General features: G+C 40.3%; 1 protein-coding gene across 1 annotated transcript in view; it reads right to left on the reverse strand.

Moving 5' to 3' along the window:
* The window catches only part of mpp7a (membrane protein, palmitoylated 7a (MAGUK p55 subfamily member 7)), an 866,557-nt gene that overhangs the window by 724,701 nt on the left and 116,178 nt on the right, over nucleotides 1–25,678 (reverse strand). Inside the window, 1 exon segment of the mRNA XM_034172035.1 lies at nucleotides 11,412–11,422. The gene's annotated coding sequence lies outside the window, so the exon portion shown is untranslated.

Raw genomic sequence — 25,678 nt, forward strand, 5'->3', positions numbered from 1 at the left:
TCGTCAGGATTTTTAAACTGTTGAAAAATTTGAACGAAGGGCAACGAAAACCTCAGTTTGTCTGTGTTTTATTTTGCTGTCGTTCTTGACGTTTTTTAATCATTTGTGTAGTTTTTGTAACGTTATTGTTTAATTTGACTTCGTTGGAGCAGCTGAACGTTTTCACACAGTGCAGAAGCCGGTTTGTGAGCGCTGAGGCTGCTGCTGCGTTCATGTACCGTCAGAAATTACAGGGCAAACTCAGCCTGCTTGCTTGGATTTTTTTATCTGTGTGGGGGGGCAGCTTCAATGGGCTCAGGCACATTACATAGGCCAGAATTAATCTTTTGTGTGGATAGAATTAATTATTTTGTTGAATTTGAAACAACAAAAAAGTTGTGTAATTTCTGACGGTACTTGAATGCAGCGTCAGCGGCAGTAGGAGCTGCTCTGTGCGCTTATTATTTTGTATTAAATCTAACAATATGAGTGTAGGAATGACAGTCCAGTCCTTCTGTACATGTGGCAACAGGTAGATGAATCAAAATGATGATATAAAGAGCTGTTCTGGAAGGAAGAATTCACGTTGTGGATCAGTGATCAGCTGGTGGAAATAACCGCACGAGTCAATGCGCACATTCACACGCACTGATTAATTTACTGCTCTGATATATTCAATCATCTTTACACTTATATTTATTCTCCCTTTTGACAGTTTTCTGTTATAAATCAATATATATGGCTTAGAACATAATACAGTGATACAGCAGTGACCACGGAACACTTTTTTTTTTTTAATTGGAGCACGACGGAGTACGCAGAGTGTCGACAGACAGTGTGGATTCTGATGATGATGGAGATGATCCCTCTTTTGTTCTGGACAAGGAACCAGAGCAGGTGGTCCATCGACATCTCCACAGATTCTGTTTGCAGTTTCTCCAGGACTCAGGCGCTATGAGCTCCGTTCCAGCACTGAGATCGTGAGCTTCGGTTTTGTTAAGTTCCTCTTTCGTCCCTTTTGTGCTCTTGCTTCACAGACTGTTCGGTGATAAAAGCTCTTTCGTCCACCTTTTCTCAACGAATTGTAACGTGTTTTACTTTTTCCCTTCGTTCAGGAATCGTGTGCTGTGTGACTGGGCCATAAGACAGCACCTTGTTCATGTTGGCTTATTAGTGCAGCAGGTAAGTGAAACAATCCTTCAAATGGTGATACAAGCATCACATTCTGCACAAATACAGCTGAAGCAAAATTAATGGAGCAACTTTAACTTTTGACCCCTGTACAAACTGAAACTGACCTTTGCCACCATTCTTGCTGCTTCTACCTCATAACTCCATAACTTTCAGTCACAGATTTTCCAAACTATACCTTTTTGGGAATCTTTATGATCAGGCAAATAATGTGGTGTAGTTTTCAAAATGATTGGAGCATCTTTTAATTTAGACCAGAGGTGGGCAACTTGTTCCAGAAAGGGCCTCAAGAGGGTGCAGGTTTTCTTTGCAGCCACTGACTCCACCAGGTGATTTCACTGATTAATATCACTTTGTGCAGATGGAATAAGTTAATGAGTGTGCGCGCGACCTTCGTTGTCGTATTTTGCGCTTCATCATGTGCCACACATTTTCAATGGGTGACCGGTCTCGACTGCAGGCAGGCCAGTCTAGTACCCGCTCTCTTCTACTATGAAGCCCCGCTGTTGTAACACGTGCAAAATTTTTCAATTTTCATTTATACAGCGCCAAATCACAACAGTGTTGCCTAAGGGCGCTTCACACAAGTACGGTCTAACCTTATTAACCCCCAGTGCAGCAGTGGTAAGGAAAAACTCACTCTGAGGAAAAAACCTGCTTGGGCCATGCTACAAAACATAAATTACAGAACAATTCACGGACAAATATACAAGAAATGCTATTGGCGCACAGGACAGGAGGATCGACAACACGAATACAACTCCCATCTCTGGATGGAGCTGCACCTTAAACAGAGAGAAAAAAACAGAATCAGGCATCAGAAAGACAAAAATACTGTATAATTTGCCAGCATTAAACAACAAGAAAAACAGAGAAATACTAAGGTGATCGCTGGCCACTAGCCCTAAGCTTCACTAAAAGACCCAGAATTTTCAATTTTCAATTTTCACATCACTATTATGTTTATTAAACTCTGTTATCCTTTGTACCGTGCTCTGCTTATTTTATACTGGGTCCTTCAAACACTGGTCGGTTCTCCGGGCTGCGTCCGACACATAACATCAAGATTAGGTTTCTTAAGTAATGGTTTAATCACTGCAGATTTGAAACATTTAGGAACAGATCCAGAAGTTAAAGAAAGATTAATAATTTCCAGCACAGTCGGCCCAAGAGTGGGCCACAGGTCCTTAAACAGTTTTGTTGGTATAGGATCAAATAAACAGGTTGTGGTTTTTGTTAACATTATGAGTTCTGTCAGCATGCCTAGTGAGATACTATCAAATTCTTTACATCTAGGTAATACCTCAGTAATGATGCCCACCTCAATAGCAGGGTGTAGTGGCTGGGTTAAGGCATGTCGGGATATGTGTACCTGATGTCTTCTATTTTCTTCCCAAAGTAATCCAGGAAATCTTGTGCTGTAAAAGGAGAGCGAATTACAGGTGGTTGTCCATGCATAAGTGTTGCCACCGTGTCGAACAAGAACTTTGAATTATGCTTGTTTTTGTTGATCAAATCAGAGTAGGAGGTCCGCTTTGTAGCCAATAATGCATGCTTATTAAGATAGCATCACGCCACACAAGGTGAAATACTTCTATTTTGAACGACGCCATTTCCGTTCTACACCTCTTGCTTTATGCTTGAGGTCACGCAGATAATCATTGAATCAAGGTGACTGTGATTTGGGGGAGCGTGGTTTTAACACAGGTGGTGCAATCATGTCGAGTGTAGTTTTGAGCACTGAGTTTAAACTATCCACAAGTCTCTCTACTGATTGGGTATTTGTCAAATGTGAAGCTAGACATCAGGCAGTCTAGCTTCGAGTTCAGTCTTAGTTGAGGAGTTGATGCATCGCCGTAATGATATATAAGGTTGTTGTTCCACTAAACACGGCACCGAAACTGTAAACTTAATAAGTGAGTGAACAGACACCACTGATGTAAGAGGCATGATGTCAATATTTGTGACAGCAATACCACGTGCGAGAACCAGATCCGGGGTATTTCCACTAATGTGCGTCGAATCCCGAATGCATTGCCGAAATCCTAATGCATCCACAATTTGCATAAATGATTTGCAGAGGGGATCAGAAGGCTTATTTATATGAATGTTAAAGTCACCAATGATCAGAATGTTATCTACACTAGTTGACAAGTTAGAGATGAACGCACCAAATTCATCTAAGAATTCAGAATATGGGCCAAGAGGCCTATATACAGTGACAAAGTAATATGACTGATTTTTATTCTTCTGACCTTGGCAATGTGTAATATCCTGAGCAGAGTGGAGAATCAGATGCTCAAACGAGTCATATTTGTCACCCTCAACCCTCAAAGAATTTTAGCTGAGGAAGCTTCTGTGATTTGAAGCGAAACGTCCTCACGTCAAGCAACCCAGTCCAGTTGAAGAGTCAAGCTTCTCTACTATGGAAACCACCTGGACAACTGAGAGCCTACACAGAAACGTTGAGAAACATTGTTCTTAAACTGTTGGAATATTTTTTTTCATGCAGTTGTTCACAAAGTGGTGATCCTCGCCCCATCTTTATGTGTGAATGGCTGAGCCTTTTGGGGATGCTCCTTTTATACCCAATCATGACACTCACAATTCGTGTCCTCAGTTCCCAAACGCTTATTGAGTGTTGGTAGAAGGAAAGGTGATGTAACACAGTGGTAAACATACCACTATCTCAGCTTTTTTGAAATGTGTTGCAGGCATCCATTTCAAATAGAGCAAATATTTGCACAAAAACAATAAAGTCTATCAGTTTGAACATTAAATATCTTGTCTCCGTGGTGTATTCAACTGAATATAGGTTGAAGAGGATTTGCAAATCATTGTATTCTGTTTTTATTTACATTTTACACAATGTCCCAACTTCATTGGAATTGGGGTTGTATATACAATCTTGTTATGTGAAGCATAACAAACCATGTCAGTTGCAGTGTAAAGCAAGGAAATGCCCCATGAAAGGCACTTCTCTTTCTTCAAATTACATGTATAAAATGTGTAAAAAAAATCTGCCACAGGTGAGGCATATATCACATACGCTTGTGTGACATGGTGCGGAGGGCTGGTGGGCAGATAGACTGTGCACATTGTAAAATTACATGGTTGACTGGAAAAAGTGGAATTCAGTATTTATCTTCCTGGGCAGGCTACTCAAGTAGAACCTATGAATTGGAAATCATACTGTATTTTGTGTTTGTAAGGGTTATATTGTGAAATACCCTTTTTTAAAAACCTGAGTAAAGAGAGCTGACTATGACCAGTGAAATACTTTGTGAAAGAAACCAAGATCACATCCAGGAAGGAAACAGCTAAAGACAAAAACAGCTTTACAGACAAAAAGCTAACAATAAACCTATAATCCATCCTTCACTCTCTGACTAGCTGACATTGTGAAAACCAAGAAGAGAAACGGTGCATAAGAGAGAGAGAGAGAAGGAAGCAAAAGAGTGTGTAAAAGAGAGAGAAGCTTCAGTAGTGTGTTTTAGTATTTCTGTATAATCCTTTCAACACATCACATTCTTCTGATTTTATTATCGTGCTACCAGAGTGGATACAAACTGTGAGCCTGCCTGTGAGCAGACGGAATGCATCTACCAAATTAAATGTGACAATTCTGTGTCATATACAGGGAGCGAGGTTAATCTGGAAGACAACACATGCAGCAGTTTGTGTTTGACATGCACACCCAACCTATCCAGATGGAAGTTAAATTACAGCTGCACACTGGAACAGTGAATGGAGAACCAACAGAGTGTCAGCAAACACAAGACCCATTGCTGTCTGGTACTTGGTCAAGACAGCAGTGCCTGTGTGCATGGAGAGAAGTCTGGAAGTAGAGCTAAACTTCATTCTTACTAATACTCATTCAGCCTGATCACTCACGGTGTTAGGGCCAATCAAAATAGTCAAGACTAAGCGATTACACTTGCTGCCAGTTTGTCTGTGATTAATTACATATTGCAGTCACTGACATATACAATTTCTGTATGAAGAGATGCCAACTGCAACTCAAGCTCAGACTGGTCTTGTTCTGTTTGCTGGCTTTCAGCACAAAGACTGTGGGTGTTTACCTTAAATCATATCGAAGCCTAAAAGCATGTTCCAGACTTCTGTGAGTTCACACCGTATGGTTTCAATTTGATGATGGCTTGCAGAAGCAGATCACAAACACACAGAGTAATGAGTCTCTGATTATACCGATTGCCAAGGCAAGTTGGAAAGCTGTGTGGTCAAACTTGGGGCTGCTTTTAGAGAGGCACAACAAAGTCAGGTTGCAGGGCAAAAGGGGTAAACTACATAATGATGGATAGTGAATTAGTACAGTTGTATTGCTGTGTGCTCTTCTGTTCACAGACTGTTGACTTCCTGGTTGTTGATTGGATAACTAATGAGCTGAATCGCTAGATGCTTTGAGGTGACAGTTCAAGAGAGCTATGAAACGGATTGGTGAGGCGGGTAGGGAAGATATGTGGTTAAAGTTGGGGCTGTTTTTAGAGTCAGAGGAGCAACAGAATCAGGTTGCAGGGCAAAGGGGGTAAACTACATGATGATGGATAGTGAATTTGTACATTTGTATTGCTGTGTGCTCATCGGTTCACAGATTATTGCCTTCCTGGTTCTTGATTGGATAACTAATGAGCTGTAGCAATAGATGCTTTGGGGTGATAGCTTGACAGAGCCTGCTGGAGCAAGAAAACAGATCAAATGTGAATGGAACATACACCGGGTAAAATTAGTATTGAACACATCACCGTTTTTCATCAGTAAATTTATTTCTAAGGGTGCTACTGACATGGAATTTTCACCAGATGTTAATAACAACCCAAGTAATCCAGACATACAAAGAAATCAAACCATACAGTGGGGCAAAAAAGTATTTAGTCAGTCCCTGATTGTGCCAGTTCTCCTACTTAGAAAGATGAGAGAGGTCAACATGTAGGTACACTTCAACTGTGAGAGACAAAAAGAGAAAAACAAAAATCCAGGAAATCACATTGTAGGATTTTTAAAGAATTTATTTGTAAATTATGATGGAAAATAAGTATTTGGTCAATAACAAAAGTTCAACTCAATACTTTGTAACATAACCTTTGTTGGAAATGACAGAGGTCAAACATTTCCTGTAAGTCTTCACCATGTTTGCACACACTGTAACTGGTATTTTGGCCCATTGGTGCAGATCTCCTCTAGAGCAGTGATGTTTTGGGGCTGTCGCTGGGCAACATGGACTTTCAACTCCTTCAACACATTTTCTATGGGTTTGATGTCTGGAGACTGGCTAGGCCACTCCAGGACCTTGAAATGCTTTTTACTTTTACTTCATTGCGGTGTGTTTGGGATCATTGTCATCCTGGAAGACCCAGCCACATTGCATCTTCAATGCTCTCACTGATGGAAGGAGGTTTTGGCTTAAAATCTCACGATACATGGCCACGTTGATCATTCTGCCCTTAACACGGATCAGTTGTCCTGTCCCCTTTGCAGAAAAACAGCCCCAAAGCATGATGTTTCCACCCCGATGCTTCACAGTAGATATGATGTTCTTGGGATGCAACTCAGCATTCTTCTTCCTCCAAACACGACGAGTTGAGATTTTACCAAAATGTTCTATTTTGGTTTCATCTGACCACATGATATTCTCCCAGTCCTCTTCTGGATCATCCATATCCTCTCTGGCAAATTTCAGACGGGCCTGGACACATACTGGCTTAAGCAGGGGGACATGCCTGGCACTGCACTATTTGAGTCCTTCTGTGCATTGTGTGTAGCCTTTGTTACTTTGGTCCCAGCTCTCTGCAGGTCATTCATCAGATCCCTCCATGTAGTTCTGGGATTTTTGTTCACCGTTCTCATGATCATTTTGACCCCACGGGATGAAATCTTGCGTGGAGCCCCAGATGGAGGGAGATCATCAACGGTGTTGTATATGTTCCATTTTCTTACAATTGCTCCCACAGTTGATTTATTCACACCAACCTGCCTGCCTATTGTACACTCACTCTTCCCAGCCTGGTGCAGGTCTACAATTTTCTTCCTGGTGTCCTTCAACAGCTTTTTGGTCTTGGTCATGGCTGAGTTTGGAGTCTGACTGTTTGAGGCTGTGGACAGGTGTCTTTTATACAGACGAGTTCCAACAGGTGCCATTAATACAGGTAACAGGTGGAGGACAGAAGAGCTTCTTAAAGAAGAAGTTGCAGGTCTGTGAGAGCCAGAAATCTTGCTTGTTTGTGGGTGACCAAATACTAATTTTCCACCATAATTTACAAATAAATACTTTAAAAATCCTACAATGTGATTTTATGGATTTTTTTTTTCTCATTTCGTCTCTCATAACTGAAGTGTACCTATGGTGAAAATTACAGACCTCTTTCATCTTTCTAAGTAGGAGAACTTGCACAATCAGGGGCTGACTAAATACTTTTTTTTGCCATAAGTTAAGTGTGTAATAATGTGAAATGACACAGGGAAAAAAGTATTGAACACCTGAAGAAAGGAAGCTGCAAAAAGGCATGGAGAGCCAAGACACCAGCTGAAATCTATCAGTAATTAGAAATCAGGCCTGCCCCTTGTCATAATCAGCTGGTTCAGCCTAACTGATGACCTATAAAAAAGGTGTCTCATTACCAAGGTGTCACACAAGAAACATTTCATGATGGGTAAAAGCAAGATCTCAATATCTTCACAACCTTATTGTTGCAAAACATACTGACAGCATTGGTTACAGAAGGATTTCTAAACTTCTGAATGTTCCAGTGAAAGTGGAAGTGGAATGAACATCATTTCACCATAAATCGGCCATGATTTATGATAGAGGAGTGAAAAGAATTATCAGAAGAGTGCCCAAGGGCCAAGGACCAGTTGTCGAGAGCTTCAGAAAGACCTGGAATTAGCAAGGACAACTGTTTCAAAGAAAAAAAATAAGTAATACACTCAAGAGCCATGGTCTGTATGCACGCTCACCACTCAATACTCCGTTGCTGAAAATAAAGCATGGTAAAAATGGTAAATGGACTGCATTTACAACCCCTGGCAATAATTATGGAATCACCGGCCTCAGAGGATGTTCATTCAGTTGTTTAATTTTGTAGAAAAAAAGCAGATTACAGACATGACACAAAACTAAAGTCATTTCAAATGGCAACTTTCTGGCTTTAAGAAACACTATAAGAAATCAAGAAAAAAAATAGTGGCAGTCAGTAACGGTTACTTTTTTAGACCAAGCAGAGGGAAAAAAATATGGACTCACTCAATTCTGAGGAATAAATTATGGAATCACCCTGTAAATTTTCATCCCCAAAACTAACACCTGCATCAAATCAGATCTGCTCATTAGTCTGCATCTAAAAAGGAGTGATCACACCTTGGAGAGCTGTTGCACCAAGTGGACTGACATGAATCATGGCTCCAACACGAGAGATGTCAATTGAAACAAAGGAGAGGATTATCAAACTCTTAAAAGAGGGTAAATCATCACGCAATGTTGCAAAAGATGTTGGTTGTTCACAGTCAGCTGTGTCTAAGCTCTGGACCAAATACAAACAACATGGGAAGGTTGTTAAAGGCAAACATACTGGTAGACCAAGGAAGACATCAAAGCGTCAAGACAGAAAACTTAAAGCAATATGCCTCAAAAATCGAAAATGCACAACAAAACAAATGAGGAACGAATGGGGGGAAACTGGAGTTCGGTCAAACCGCCTAAAGGAAATGGGATTTACATACAGAAAAGCTAAACGAAAGCCATCATTAACACCTAAACAGAAAAAAACAAGGTTACAATGGGCTAAGGAAAAGCAATCGTGGACTGTGGATGACTGGATGAAAGTCATATTCAGTGATGAATCTGCACAAGTTTACGTTGATATTTTGGACACTTTTCTTATCCCATCAATTGAAAGGATGTTTGGGGATGATGAAATCATTTTTCAAGATGATAATGCATCTTGCCATAGAGCAAAAACTGTGAAAACATTCCTTGCAAAAAGACACATAGGGTCAATGTCATGGCCTGCAAACAGTCCGGATCTTAATCCAATTGAAAATCTTTGGTGGAAGTTGAAGAAAATGGTCCATGACAAGGCTCCAACCTGCAAAGCTGATCTGGCAATAGCAATCAGAGAAAGTTGGAGCCAGATTGAGGAAGAGTACTGTCACTCATTAAGTCCATGCCTCAGAGACTGCAAGCTGTTATAAAAGCCAGAGGTGGTGCAACAAAATACTAGTGATGTGTTGGAGCGTTCTCTAAAAAAGTAACCGTTACTGACTGTCACAATTTTTTTCCCTGATTTCTTATAGTGTTTCTTAAAGCCAGAAAGTTGCAATAGGGGATTAAAGGCCTTGCCCAAGGGCCCTTAGTGATTTTCCAGTCAGGTGGGGATTTGAACCCATGATCTTCTGGACTCAAGCCCAACACCTTAACCACTAGACCATCACCTCCCCCAAACCATGCTGAGGCTTGTTTAAATTTTGCTGCACAACATTTAGACAAGCCTGTAAAATACTGGGAAAATATAATCTGGTAAGATGAGAACAAAACTGAACTCACTGGTTGCCATAATACACACCATGTTTGGAGGTCAAACGGCACTGCACATCACTCCAAAAGCACCATACCAACAGTGAAGTTGAGAGGTGGGCACATCATGGTGTGGGGCTGTTTTTTTTAGCATACAGCACTAGCAAACCTTACATAACTGAAAAAAAGGATGAATGGGAAAAAAATGTGCTGAGACATTCTTGGATTTAAATCTGCTGCCATCTACCAGGATGATAAAAGATGAACCGAGGGTGAACATTTCAGCAAGACAATGATCCCGAACACACAACCAAGGAAACAACTGGTTTCAGAGAATGAAAATAAAGTTGACAGAATGGCCCAGCCAATCATCTGACATGACGCGCCTGGAGACAATGCTGGAGCCGCGTGTGTCTGCATTTCTGCGTTCCAGGACTCAGCGCTGGGACGAGAAAAAGCGCTCCACAAAAGTGCTCAAAATCGGCTTTTCTACTGTGTGAAAACATTCAGCTGGTTGAACGAAATCAAACCAAATCAAACGTTACAAAAACTAAGCAAACGATAAGAAACGGTCAATAATGACAGCAAAATGAAATACGGACGAATTGAGGTTTTTGTTGCCCTTCGTTCAAAATTTTCAACAGTTTAAAAATCCTGACAAAGCGATCGCTGCAGGAACGAAGCTGAGCGAAGGTTAAATGATGCCAATAAAAGTCAACGAAAGTCCAGGTTTTTTGTTTCGTTAGGGCTTCGGCCCCTTTCGTTAAGTGTTGTGTGACTGAGAGATTAGACCTTACTTATTTGTGAAGTCCCTTAAGGCAGGTTTGTTGTGATTTGGTGTTATATAACTTAAATAAATAAAACTGAAGTTGTAATCATTACAAATGTGGTTATACACTATGACAGACAACTTTAGACTGCTGTTGTGGGCAATCTTGCCCAGCTTCCTCCTTTTTAGAATTGGGAACATCAATCAGGGCCAGAAATTTGCAATGGGAGACTTGTTTTAGTCTTGATTCAGGACAATCTCAAACCCAGATACTTGATTTGACCTTTAGGGATTAATGAAAAAAAAACTGATGTAAAGATAAAACAAAGTTTTCACTAAACAGCTTCACATTGACACAACCCAGTTTAATCTCATATTTAACACAACTCTATGAGATTATCTCTGAGCATCTTTCATTTTATTACCAAAAAGTGGCATTGTGGCTAGCTGTCTGACTCCACTATGTGTGCTCGCGAAGTGAGACAAAGCATGCTTCATGACACAGCTGGGCTCACTAAATGAAAGCTTTGATCACGGAAGAAAATAAGTCAGTATTCCTGGCAGGAAATGTGTACTGACTTTATTGAAAACACACACATATATCTGGAGAGATTCTATGTCCCAGTATGCTACAGTTATGTAAAATTTGTGGCTTTTTTAAGACGGTGTCACACCATGACAGATAGACCAAACTGATTAGTTTTGCACAGTTTGGGGCTGTGATGAATAGATGATGTGACATTTTCTCTGGCAGCTGCATTCAGCTGAACAATTTTCCCAGTTTAAAAACATATATGGGGGAAGCTGGATTTGAGCAAGATTCATCGAGGTCTGATTGCAAATGTGGATGGAATCCAGCTGATACCTATGCCCGTGTTGCCAACCCCGGCATAGACCCCTTTAAAAATTGATCCACCCTGCCTTCACTGTGCACATGTCTGAGACTGACTCAGAGTCTGACTCTCTACACCCAAAGCAATCAAAGGGAATAATGCAATTATTAACCATCAGATGACAAAGTAAAACCTCTTAAATCATTCTAAAGTCAGTTTTAAGCAGAAACCAGGCCATTTTAAGCAGAAATGGGATAATCAGTGAATCGCTATCGACACTTGAAATTACGTAGGCGTCTGAGTCTGACATGCTGCTGTCACGCTCTGATCGCGTCCCCAGCCTTTAATAATGGATTTACGTGGAAATGATTGTTGTACAAAAGCATCAGATATCTGGCGCTGATATATAAGATGACTGGAGTGCAGTCTTAAGCAGAAATGAGGTGATCATCGGTGAATCGCTGCTGTCGCTCAGAAATGACACTGCTGACTCTCTGAAATGACGCATGTGCAATGATGGCAGTGCGGACCGATTTTTGGGGGGGAACGTTCAGTCGGCGAGACCGGTGTTCAGCAGTGAGGACATCAAGCAACTCTGTGGCACCTCCTCAGGTAATTTTTTAAATATTAATTTACTGTCTGAATGCATTTATAAATTTTTTACGTTTTTGTTATCATATACACACCATGCGCAAACGGAGTATCTTTTCTTCCTTGTCCCCACCCTGCCCAAAGCAACACAAGTAAAAAACAAAACAAAACATGAATTTGATTTTATCACTTGGGGAAAATAAACTACATAAGCCAATAACAATCATCCCCAAGGCACATAATTTGGTTGATGAGGGAAGGGATATTGTTGGTGATTCGGCATGGAGAGAGAAAAGCAGACAGCGATTAGAGTTTTGGTATTTAAGAGATTAGAATTTTGGTATTTGAGAGATTTGGCAAGTATTCGGCATGTTTGGAGTGTGTATTATTTTTGTGGAGTATTTAGCGCATGTGGTTAGTCTTTTGTGGGGGGTGGTTTGTTTTGTAAAAATGAGGTGTCTTATGCATGTTGAGCAAGCGCTTCAGTTATTTATTTTTTAATGGGAGGAAGACAGAGCGCACAACGCATCGTCAGAGTCTGAACCAGACAGTGAGGATTCTGACGACTAAGGACATTATCCTTCTTTTGTTCTGAACAAGCAACAGAGCAGGTGGATCCACTGACGTGCGCACACATCTCCACACTGGATCAGATCGCACTTTTCTCCTTCCAGCTCCTCTAGGACTCACGCGCTACAGAGCTCCTGGAATGCAGAGCAGAATGGAGACACACACTGCTCCAGCAGTAAGCAGTCTCCAGGGGTGAAGAACACAGGACTTCAGGGATAGAAACCCCCCCCCCCAAAAGGTCCAAAACACCTTTTTCTATTATGTTTTTTTTGTTTTGTTTTGTTTTTTGGCCACTAACACAGCCAGGATAGTCTGTACAACACTAATAAAAATGCTACAAAAACAAGAAATTAGGGAAAAATACAGATGGATACTGAGGTGGAATATACAAATTTCTGGGGATTCTGTTGTGCATTGGACAGGATTTTTTTTTTCTCTGAGTGACACAAATATAATTTGTGTGGCATTTTATTGCATGTAAATAGCCACAAAAAATGCCTGAAGCATTTCCTGTATTTTAATGTGAATTGTTGTATATGTTATTTATGGTACATTTTTACATATAGTTTTGAAATACACAATTTATATTTGAATTCTAAGTGACAAAATGGTTCGTTAAACATATTTCTAGTTTTCAACTGTTTTCTGATTCGAATTTTAGGTTTTGGGGTGATCTTATAGCCCAGACACACAGCACTTAATGAAGGGAAACGAAGTCCTAACGAAACAAGGAATCTGGACTTTCGTTGGCATCATTTAACCTTTGCGCAGCTTTGTTCCTGCAGCTGGTGCTTCATTAGGATTTTAAACTGTTGAAAAATCTGAATGAATACCGCCGAAAACGTCAATTCGTCCGTATTCCGAATATGACAGTTTTTTTTTACAGTTTTCTTAGTTTTTGTAATGCTAGCGTTTAGTTTGACTTTATTCGACCAGCTGAATGTTTTCACACAGTACAAAAGCCGGTTTGTGGGCGCTTTTGTGGAGGAGCTGCAGCTCCTCCGCGGCGGAGCTGGTGTGTGTGGTGTGGGGCTTCTGCCGCTGCATGTGATGTGGCAAGATGTGGCGATCAGCTTTGTTTCCGTCGAACTGATGGCTGACACGATGTAATAATATTTTGTCATCTGCTCTGATCTCTCAGAGCGAACTGGACTCACTGCGCTGTGATAAAAGTTCCAGCAGCAGTGGTCATTCGTGTGTGAACAGCTTTGATCCAGAGGTGTGACATATCAAAATAGAAACCCCAGTGTGATTGCAAACGCTTGCATTCTTTTTTGAACATTTGAGTCGCTAAATCATGTACAAGGCAGTCCTTCTGTGCGCGTGCGTACGTGCACTACAACACTGAATGCAATCCAGAGTGAATCAGCTGGAGGGAAGGTGAAGTGCATGCTTCTGTGTGTGTGTGTGTGTGTGTGTGTGTGTGTGTGTGTGTGTGTGTGTGTGTGTGTGTGTGTGTGTGTGTGTGTGTGTGTGTGTGTGTGATCCAACAACACAATGTGCAAGTGTGTGATCAGAACTGGTAATCAAACCCACGCGCGTGCGTGTGACTGACACACAGCCACGGCACCGGTGATCAGAAACACCGGTGTTTTGAAAAAAAAAAGAAAAAAAAAAGGCAGAAACAGACAGCCCCCCCGGTCTTAAAATGAGGCGTCTTATAAATGTTGAACAAGTGCTTTTTTTTTTTTTTTTTTGAGCAGGACGGAGCGCACAGCGTGTCATTAGACAGTGACAATTCTGACGATGAAGGAGATGATCCCTCTTTTGTTCTCAACGAGGAACCAGAGCAGGTGGTGGATCCACAGACGTGCACACAGATCTCCACAGTGGGTTGGATCTAGGGCTGCAGCAATCAATTATTTTAGTAATCGAGTATTCTACTGATGATTTTAGCGATTACTCGAGTAATCAGATAAAAAGCACTTTTGCGTTTTTAAACATCAATAGTCCAGGGCTCTTCCTAAGCAATGTCACTGTAGCAAAGTCTTGACATTTTGCTGAAATGGTGATGGGATGTGGCTTTCTGTTTTTTGTCCCCCCAACTTGTAAAATTTAACCATTTTGAGGTTTTTTTTTATTATTTTTAAAGGTTGGTGGACTGGGTCCATACATCAATTCAGCAGATGCATTTCAGCTGGAGGTTGAACATGCAAGCCTCGCAGTCAGTTTTTTTTTTAAGTTACCGTGTTTGTGAAGCATTGCGTGTTGCCCCAAAAAAAAGGCGAAAATTAAAAAGCGAAACACTCAGTCAGCGCAAGTCTGAACAAAACAGACAGCAGCCGGCTTCAACTGTGGGTATCCAGCCGTCACTCACCATGTCGAGCAGACCATCTGTTTTTTTAAACAAACAAACACGCTGCGTCACTTTAAATGTGCAGTAAGTCTATTTTGATGATCAGTGTCTTTCTCTTAAAAGGCTTTATTTTACTCTGTGTCGCACTGGAAAGCGGTAGCTTTAAGGGGTAAATTATTAGCTGGTACACGGCCTGAGCGCATGCTCTAGTCTTCTTCTGTTGTTTTCTGGGAACATTACAGCGCCACACACAGGCCTGGCATATGTACTACAACGTTAAACGAAGCTTCGAGGCAGAATTTGCAGAATTATTTGAGTTATTTGAGTAATCGTTTCAGCCCTAGTTGGATCATGTGCTTCTGTTTACAGCTGAGCTCCATCCCAGCACAGAGTCCTGGAACGCAGAGATGCAGACACACACTGCTCCAGCAGTGGCTCCAGACGCGTTTCGTTTAAAGCATGGAGATCAACGTTAGCTTCGATTTCATTTTGTTCCTTTTGTTCATTTTACGCTCTTGATTCGCAGGCTATTCGGTGACGGGAAAAAGTTAAAAGCTTATATGTCAAACTTGCTCGACGCATTGTGACTTTGTGGTTTTATTTCCCCCTTCGTTCAGGAATAGTCGTCGTGTGACTGGGCCATTAGGTTCAATGTTTTAACGCAGTATGTCAGAATGAAAGAAAAACTGTAAAGTCACACAGGTGAGGTTGTGCTGAAAAAAATGACACCAAACAAGGCAAGGTAAACAGTTTCAGGTAAATTATGAAGGTAAGACCAAAAGTAGTCAAAAACGCTCAATAATACCCAAGACTCCAGAGGGTCAAAGTATTTACAGTTATACTGTGTACTTACAAAATAAAAATCACACATGCATGCACTCACACTTTTAATATAAAGATGATTTACCTCCCCCTGCTGGAAGGGTGTGTGAGTCCAGAATGTAATTAGCAACGTTAGCCAGAGTTGAAGTCAATTTAATCGTAATCCAAAATTTGGATAAGATTACGATTAGATTATTTAATCTTATCTAATCTGTTTTTTCATATGCTTTAATCTAATCTAATCCAAAAAATTTTCCATTTAATCAAAATTTTTGGATTAAATTTTGATTAAAATTCACAATCTTACAAAAGTGCCTTCTATATACAATATACGTTCTCTGCTCAATTCAAGCAAACTTGTCACATCTCAGTCCCTTCACACAACAAAGCCAACCCTTGCAGGTTTCTCAAAACAGGGTGATAGCACAATTACCATGTAAACATATCTCAATTGAGGACAATACCATCTTTCCACCTATCTTCTTGCAACAAAGAAAGCACCTCTCTCCCTCCCATCTACCCAGCAAAACAGTCTACTAAAGGGGCTTTCACAGTGGCGTATTCATAGAGCTGCTCATTACAGCGTATCATCTACGCTGTAATGAGCAGCTCTCCGCCCACTTCACGAGGAGTTTTTTCTCAATACGTAGCAGTATGTTGAGGGCTACGCGTGTAGGATGGAAGAAAGTAAACCTGTTTAATTTTCTTCGGCGTACAGCACAGCATGGAGCCTTCACGCGAGTCCATGCAATGCTGCGCTACTGTCCGCTATTGTGAGCCCGCCCATGCTTCAACACGGTACTGTGCGCCATTTCACATCTCCCTGTTGTTCTTCTGGAACTATAAATACTGCAAGATCATTGCTTCACTTTATCATACTGGACTAATTATATATGAGGACTCTCTAATTATATACGCGCTCTCTCTCTCTCTCTGAGAGAGAGAGAGAGAGAGAGAGAGAGGTTTTATTTTGAGGAGTCTGAGTCTCCTTAAAATAAACCCGCTCTCTCTCCTCTATCAGACTCTTTAATATAAAATAAAACCGCTCTCTCGCGTGCGCTCTCCCTCTCTCTTTCTCTCTCTCTGTGTGTGTGTCTAATCAAAGCTGCGACTCTTTAAAATAAACGCGCACGCGCTCATCAAACGCCCTGATCGATCAGTCTGATCAAAGCTGAAAAGAGCTGTGACTCTAAAATAAATGCGCACTCGCTGCATAAAAAAAATAAATAAAAAATAATAATAATAATAATAATGTTAAATGACTGTTTTTGAGCCGCACCACACCATGCAGTAGAGAACAGAGCGCACTTCCACAGAGGCAGAAAATAGCACTGAAACTGGTGCAGCATGGCACATTGTGTGCGCACACATTAAACGCGAACACACGCAGCTGCAAGTATGAATGAACACTGTTAAAGGCTGAGTACGCGCGTATTTCGGCCGTATTTAAATGAAACAACGCTGCAATGAGCAGCTCTACGAATACGCCACTGTGAAAGCCCCATAAGCTTATCCAGTCCTATCTCCAAACAATATCACAATGTCAGGGTGATGACACAAGTGCCATACAAACACCAGTCATTAAAGAACAAAAGAGGCCACTTAACTCACCCTTCAAATGTAAACATGCATGACAAACTCAAAAGAGGTCCAGCCCACCTCCCCTGATGTTTCCCCAGCCCACCAAGAAGTCATAGACTACTTGCATGAACCCCTGTTGTGCATGGACAAGGATCAACTCTCCTATTGGAAGGTCAATGAGGGCAGGTATCCACAGCTGGCCAAGGTAGCCCAGCGATACCTGTGCATCCCTGCCATATCAGCTCCAATGGAGAGGGTTTTCTCAGTGGCGGGGAAGATCTTCAGGCCTGAGAGGTGTCGCCTCAGTGACTGTCTTCCAAGCACTTATGTTTGTCAAGTGCAACTGGAAGGTTAGGTATGTGAAGAAGTGATGCTTAGGTTGTTAACTGGTTGAGTGAGACACTGTATTAGTGGTGACTGAAGACTGTATTATGATGGTGATTATGATCAAAGACTCCCTTGCTTACTAGATGTCAGTTGTGAACTGGTTGAGCGAGACCGTCAACTAGTTGTGTTAGTGATGACTGAAGAGTGTATGTGATATGTATATGTAGTAAACTCCCTAATGTTATATATCTGACATTTCATGTTGTTGAAGACTGATCGTGATGGTGAGAATGACTGAAGACTCCACGTTTAGTAGTTGTTTAAGTGTCCAATGTTATGTATCTGATGATATTGAAAACTAAATGTAAATATGCCTAACATCTTGTACAGTGTACATATAGTTTACCTTATAATAAATGTTTCTAAATGAAAAATGTGTTAGCTTCTTCACATATTTCATCATTCACATATGCACATACATATCACGAATAAAGTTTAATCAAAGTTTAATCAAATTTAATCAAATTTAATCATTTAATCGAATCTAATCTAATCCAAACAAAAATCAATTTAATCTAATCTAATCCAAAATGACATGCCCTTTAATCTAGTCTAATATAATCAAATTCAGATTCATTTAATCACTTCAACTCTGACGTTAGCTAATATCCGTACTTTCTCCAAAAATATTAATCCCATCCACATTCTGTTTTGGCAGCATTCATCCTTGACCCATAATACATAAGCATACCAAATGGCAAATGTCCACTGTCCTCAGTATGTCCATGATCAAAATTATACACACGCATGCACAGAGAAGTTCTAGTCTTTTCCTCCATTTGCCACAAGCAGGTGCTTCTAATTTTAGACAGAGACATTGTGGAAGACATCAAATGCAATACACATTTCACTCATGGTACCGGCAACATGACACTTAACAAAACTGACCAAAGCAATTGAACTAGGAAAAACCCCTAAATCAACAACACTAACAACACTGTTAAACTAACATGAACAACAATAACATTTAAAACCCCAAAACCCTGAACTCCCATGGTGCATTGTAGCACAATGTCCATTGTTTACTGGTTAGCTAAAATTTGTCATTTCTCAAAAAATATTTGTCCCATCAACTTACCATTTTCACAGCATTCATTTTTATCCAAAATACATAAGCATATCAAATGGAAAATGTCAGTTCTCCCCAGTTTCCACGTGATCGAAGCCATACACGCACATACACATAGGCCACTTGGCTATGATAATATTAATTAGAAATAATAATGCTCAGTCAACACTTTGCCAAGTTCTGCCTTAATTTTCAAACATCTGAGGTTTTGAGAGGCAAGAAATGCAAGAAATGTCTGTGTGAGTGTGAGTATGGGGCTCGCATATCTCTGTCAGATCAGCCTCAGCTTTTGGATATGTCTCGCACATGGCAAAATGATGTGCATCCTTTATTATGAAAATTCTTGGGAATAATTTTTAAAACCTTTATTTTGAAACCTTTATTTTCTTTACAGGGTTGGCCCGCTCAAGAAATACAGTGGGGTAAAAAAGTATTTAGTCAGCCCCTGATTGTGCAAGTTCCCATACTTAGAAAGATGAAAGAGGTCTGTAATTTTCATCATAGATACATTTCAACTGTGAGAGACAAAAAGAAAAAAAAATCCAGGAAATCACATTGTAGGATCTTTACAGAATTTATTTGTAAATTATGTTGGAAAATAAGTATTTGGTGAATAACAAAAATTCAACTCAACACTTTGTAACATAATCTTTGTGGGCAATGACAGACGTCAAACGTTTCCTGTAAGTCTTCACCGGGTTTGAACACACTGTAGCTGGTATTTTGGCCCATTCCTCCATGGAGATCCCTCTACAGCAGTGATGTATTGGGGCTGTCGCTGAGCAACATGGACTTTCAACTCCCTCAACAAATTTTCTATGGGGTTGAGGTCTGGAGACTGGCTAGGCCACTCCAGGACCTTGAAATGCTTTTTACGGAGCCACTCCTTCGTTGCTGGAGCGGTGTTTGGGATCACTGTCATGCTGGAAAACCCAGCCATGTTGCCTCTTCAATGCTCTCACTGATGGAAGGAGGTTTTGGCTTAAAATCTCACGATACATGGCCCCGTTCATTCTTCCCTTAACACTGATCAGTCGCCCTGTCCCCTTTGCAGAAAAACAGCCCTAAAGCATGATGTTTCTACCCCCATGCTTCGCAGTAGGTATAGTGTTCTTGGGATGCAACTCAGCATTCTTCTTCCTCCAAACATGACGAGTTGAGATTTTACCAAAATGTTCTATTTTGGTTTCATCTAACCACATGATATTCTCCCAATCCTGTTCTGGATCATCCATATGCTCTCTGGCAAACTTCAGACGGGCCTGGACATGTACTGGCTTAGGCAGGGGGACAAGCCTAGCACTGCAGTATTTGAGTCCCTCTGTGCATCGTGTGTAGCTTTTGTTACTTTGGTCCCAGCTCTCTGCAGGTCATTCATCAGGTCCCTTCGTGTAGTTCTGGGATTTTTGCTCACTGTTTCATGATCATTTTGACCCCACGGGATGGCATCTTGCGTGGAGCCCCAGATTGAGGGAGATTATCAATGGCTTGTATGGCTTTTCTTACAATTACTCCCACAGTTGTCCCACAATAAATTCCCACAATAAGTCCCACACTAAATTCTTTAAAAATCCTACAATGTGATTTTCTGGATTTTTTTTTTTTCTCATTTTGTCTCTCATAATTGAAGTGTACCTATGTTGAAAATTACAGCCCTCTCTCATCTTTCTAAGTCGCAGAACAATCAGGGGCTGACTAAATATGTTTTGGCTCCACTGTATATTGCTTCTCCAAACGTGCCTGTTAATAAAATCAAGCACACCCTCTCTTCTTCTATGGCTTTCAGTGCACAAGTTTAATCGGCTAACATTATCTTAGCCATACCTGAACAATCAATGGGTCCCATAATTTACCCAGACTGACCCAGACCAACTCCAGTACTTTTATTTATTTTTAATTATTTAATTGCTTTTTGTAATATTTTGTAAATGCCGAAAATGCGCTCCGTCATAAAAAAATTACCCCTGGAACAAATCAAGTGCACCTCTATTCCTCTATGGCCAAAAGCTTTCAAAAAACATTTTAAAATGTTTTTGCTTTTCTCCTAATGGCCAAAAAAGCAAAAGGTACCAGTAGTGATACTTTCACATTAGTGGAATGGGGTTCAACTACCTACAGTGTCCTTGCTAAAAGCCAAAATATATGAAAACAACAATAGGCCTAGTTATCAATCAACCCACACATTTCACAACAAACTTAAATGTACCTGAGTCACATTATTAATAACTATTGTATTCACATCCATATGTTTGTGCTATATGTACACAAACTGTGTTTATTCCGTCCTACATCTCTGTGTGTGTATATATAGCTGACCATGTTAGATGAATGTCAAACTCTTTCTTAAAATAACTGCATTGCGCTTCTCTTTGTATTGCAGTGTCAACCATGTCTTAAATGTACACTTTGTTAAAACTATGAAAAAGTAAGTGCACCTCTTTGTATATCCCACGTTCAAACACAGCCTCATATGACCATCCATGAAAAATCTACCTAAGCTCCCAATTTTCTATGGGAATACAAACGTCCTACAGACACTGCACTAGTTTCTATCATAATGAAAGGGAGATGTATGAAGTTGCACTCAATCACAGTGCAAAGGAAGCCATAAATAAGACCCTTAAATAAGACCATGTCCTTGGCTGATGTGACAGGACAGAAAGGGAAAGGTACTGCAAATGTGAGCAGAGAAAATGTGATTTTCAGCCATTTTTGAACTAAAAATAAAAAAATAAAAATCTATATATAAAATAGAAGATGACCATATCAGCATCCCTTAAACTGTTTGAAGGCTTCCATGGACTAAAAATGTTGAGACCATACTATACACAATTCAGTCATACACAGGACACACAAAAAGAATCAATCAAGAGACCCATAATACCTAATCATCCACTCACCTCTATTAATCCTCTCAATCATACTGTTCATCACTCAGCCTGAAATGTTTCCATCTCCATGCTCCTCCACATTTCTCATAAACAGTGACACTGCATGTAGCCAGCACTTCCTCCTCCTTGGTGGACAAGTGGTATCACTTTCTACACAGTCTGCCTCCCATCCCGCTGCTGCTTAACCTAGCGAAATCTGATCTACGGGCAGCCACTTTGTCATGCCGAGAATAAAATGAATCTCAATAGTATAAACATGGGAGCTATTTAAAAATGTCCACAGGATGGATTTCTAGGTTTTCCTATTTAAAAACTAAGTGAATTGCAAAAGTGGGTAATCGCCCAAATCACCAAGCACGTGCTGGAACCAATTAAATCAAGGCTCAGAGGTAGGTTTTGTGAAAAGTAAAAACAATCAGTGTGAAATGCTAATACACATATATTTAACTACCAGTGATGCCGGTAACGCGTTACTCTAATCTGACCACTTTTTTTAGTAACGAGTAATCTAACGCGTTAATCTTTCCAAATCAGTAATCAGATTAAAGTTACTTCTCCATGTCACTGTGCGTTACTATTATTTTTCATTGTGGGTCGATAACAGCATTAAACTTGGTCCGTGGGCAGGAGGTCGGGGTTCGACTGAACGTCCCACTTTAAGTGAGCTGTGAACTTTTCATCCGCGGTTTTTTGCAGCTGCTCGACTCGTCCTCACCTCTTAAAGCGCGGTGATCAGCACACCTGCACTGAACTTTACAAAGACATTTTTATACTTTTTTTCCTCCTTTATTTAGAATTTTGAGCTGAGCCGCTCTGTATCTGGTCGTTAAAAACAGCTGATCCTCCGCGACGCGTCAACAACTAACACTATTTTCCACTCAAATGCACCTAAACTCTCTTTCTGAGGACCACATGATGTGAAAACGCAATAAAACTTTCTTACCTGTAAATCTGGTCATGTTTTCTGCATAAATAAATGTTATCCATTCTTTGTGCTCAAACGCCAAAGCAGGGGCGAATCTAGATGGAATGGGGGCGTGGGGCAAGGATGTGCCCCCTCCCCCACAACACCCCTAGATTAAAGGTGCAATTTTGAAGCCATTTTTTACTACAACTAATATTGCTTAAAATAATAATAATTTCGACAAGTAAAATGTTTAGAGAGAATTTAAATGTTAGAAAAATGTTAGAATTTAATAGTTACCTTTATAAACAATGTAGGCTCGAAATTGCAAGTTTTACTGTTACAGTGCTGTCAACAGTTAAATATGAGGTCAAGAAAGATGTCTTTATTTTACTTTTTATAAAACAAGTATTTATTTTCATTGAAGTCAAGAAAGGGTGACTATAAAGTGAGTTTTGGCAAAACAGGTATCATTGTCATGTTGAGGTGGCAGAGGGTTGTTGTCGGCAGCTGGGAAAAGTAACTAAAAAAGTAACTAGTAATCTAACTTAGTTACTTTTACAATTGAGTAATCAGTAAAGTAACTAAGTTACTTTTACAATTGAGTAATCGGTAAAGTAACTAAGTTACTTTTTCAAAGTAACTGTGGCAACACTGTTAACTACACAGTATTCAACTTTCCCTATTTTTTTTTCAGCACATTGTTTCAAAAAAAGAATGCTAGTCACAGGACCTTGCTTAAAAAAGGCAGGCTTTTGACTCGAAGTCTTAAAGGGTTACTCCAAAGCTTTTCAGTTTGACCACTTTAAATTCATTTAAATAAAGACATTTGTTGTATTTACATATTTTGTATAAACTGATCACAACTTGATGGCACAGTGCCGTAATGGTTAGCACTGTTGTCTCACAGAAAGAAGGTCCTATGGTCACTTTCCACCTTGTAATTTCTGTGTGGAGTTTGCATGCTCTCCCCTTGTTTGCATGGGCTCTCTCCAAGTGCTCCTGCTTCCTCCCACTTACAAAACACGTAGATTAGGTGAACTGGAAACTAAAAATTGACCATAGGAGTGCATGCAAGTCTAAATGTGTTTGTCTATCTCCATGTTGCCCTGTGATAGACATTTTGTCCAGAATGTACCCCAACTCTTGCCTTATGACTGCTTGTATAGGCTACACCCCCCCGACCCCCACCCCATGACCCTTGATTGGAGTAAGGTCAAGGTCAAGGTCAACTTTATTGTCCCATTAGGGAAATTTGTCTTAGGCGTTGCACTACATTATTGCTTCACAGAGCAAAGAACAATATACAAAATGACACAAATCACATAAAACACAACAATTAAAATCTTAGACTAAAATCAGGAAATACATTACAATGACAACACAGAGACATTCAACTATTTAAAGTGCTGAGAAAAGTGCCAGATGCAAAAGTGCTGAAGTTTATTGCACGTTGTTCTATTGCACTAGTTATTTGCATTATTTAGCAGTTTGATAGAAACTGGAACAAATGATAATTTGAGATGATCTGTTTTACACTTTGGTATACGAAATCTTTTTCCTGAAGGGAGAAGTTCATACTCTGAGGACAGTGGGTGAGTGGAGTCTGAGCAGATTTTTGTTGCCTGCGTCATAACTGACTGGTTATACAGCTTCTCAATGGACTCATATTTTTTCATACCAATTATTTTCATTGCTGTTTTGTGCATGTTAGACAACCTATTTTTAAGTTGAACTGTAAGGATACCAAACCAGGCAGTGATTCCATATCTAATTAGGCTAGCTAATTAAGATAGCTTTGTAGAAAATTAGCATGATCTAATTGCTAACACCATAAAGCCTCAGTCGTCTCAAAAAATACATTCTTTGCTGCAGTTTATTGCACAAATTATCAATGTGTGATTTCCAGTTTAGCAAATTATCGGTATGGACCCCAAGATATTTATATGTTGCCACTTGATTTATAGTTTGGTCTGAAATGACTACTGGCTTGTGTGTTGTCACTTGCCTTGGGTCAAAAACCATCTCTTGTGTTTTTGACACATTTAAAATCAGATGGGTTTTGTCACACCACTTAATAAAGGTGTCAATCTCATTGTAGTAGACAAAAGGGTCCATGTCCTTATGCAAGAGGTTCATGATTGCTGTGTCATCTGCAAATTTAAAAATAAAATTATTGGGGTGTACTTTCCTGCAGTCATTAGTATAAATTGTAAAAAGTATTGGTGAACGCACACAGCCTTGTGGAACGCCTGTATTACAGTGTTTAATATCTGATAATGTCTGATTAAGTTTCACTTGCTGTGTGCGGTTAGTTAAAAAAGAATAAAACCATTTTATAAAAATTACATTAACATTCATGTCCTTCAATTTCCTAAAAAGTAGGTGGAGGTATCGACCCCTTGCAGTCATGTGACCAGCCACTCCCTGTCACCATGTTGCCGATCACACGCAGTGCTTCCAGGATTTTTTACACAAGAAACACCGCACTTACTGAGAAGTGTGGGACAAGCTTAGACATAAACGCATCATGTCTGAACCTGATAGTGGAGTAAGTGAACATACTAGGCATCCTTCTGGCACTGAATTACAGAGGTACAAGGAGAAAATTAACGTTTTGGGCGCTTGCGACCCATACACAGCACTGGGGTTGATGATTTTTTTTTTGTTGACTACACCTGGAGTGATGCTGGACTTCAGCGATGACATGGCGAACACCGTGGAGAATCTGGACAGCTATGAGTTCTTCAGAGCAGGCTGGGTCAATGACGCAAAAATCAGGAATCTTCAATCCAAGAAGCTGCATGTTAACATCGCATGTGTACATACACTCAGGCTCAGAAAGCTAAGGATTTAATAAGTTAATTGAGGACTGCAGACATACATATTTATAATAGTCTTTAGTGATAATGTTCATCATTCAACTACTGAAGATTGTGTACGATGCTGTGGGACTGTGGAGCAAAACTCAGCTGAATCTCGCTTTTTTCGTGGTCCTGTTGGGGCTTCAGTAATGAAACAGTAACATTTTTGTGACACATTTTTGTTTGTTTTTTACTATTTCTACAGTAAAGGGCCTTTCACATTGAATACGTCAGGCCAATCCGTCAACGCTTCCCACGTCTGACGCATCCGACGCGTGACGTCAGATGCGTCGCTTCGGAAGCGGCAAGGGGGCAGAGATTGCTACGTCACACTCTGGCTATTTCCACAACCTGAAAAAAGTTCAGCGATCGCCATCTTGAATTTGCGTCGCCTGAACCACAAA

Source organism: Thalassophryne amazonica, chromosome 1, assembly GCF_902500255.1.
Source record: "Thalassophryne amazonica chromosome 1, fThaAma1.1, whole genome shotgun sequence".
NCBI classification, from domain to species: Eukaryota; Metazoa; Chordata; class Actinopteri; order Batrachoidiformes; family Batrachoididae; genus Thalassophryne; species Thalassophryne amazonica.